Source organism: Brassica oleracea, chromosome C6 (assembly GCF_000695525.1).
Source record: "Brassica oleracea var. oleracea cultivar TO1000 chromosome C6, BOL, whole genome shotgun sequence".
Classification (NCBI taxonomy): Eukaryota; Viridiplantae; Streptophyta; class Magnoliopsida; order Brassicales; family Brassicaceae; genus Brassica; species Brassica oleracea.
In genome coordinates, this window is record NC_027753.1 from 38488551 (window position 1) to 38488785 (window position 235).

Here is a 235-nt window from a genome sequence, read left to right on the forward strand (position 1 = left end):
TTTTTTAATTTTATATTATTAAAAGATATTAAAAAAATCACATTAAATATATAATAAACATTTATATTTTTTCTTATATGTTATGTTTTGAATTTTTCAAAACGTCTATATATTATTAGAAATTTGAAGATTCTTACTCTGAAAATTTTGTGATCAATAGATTATTTTTTTTGTTATAATAAGTTACAAATGATCATAAAATATAACGCATATGAATTTTTATTTAATAAATATT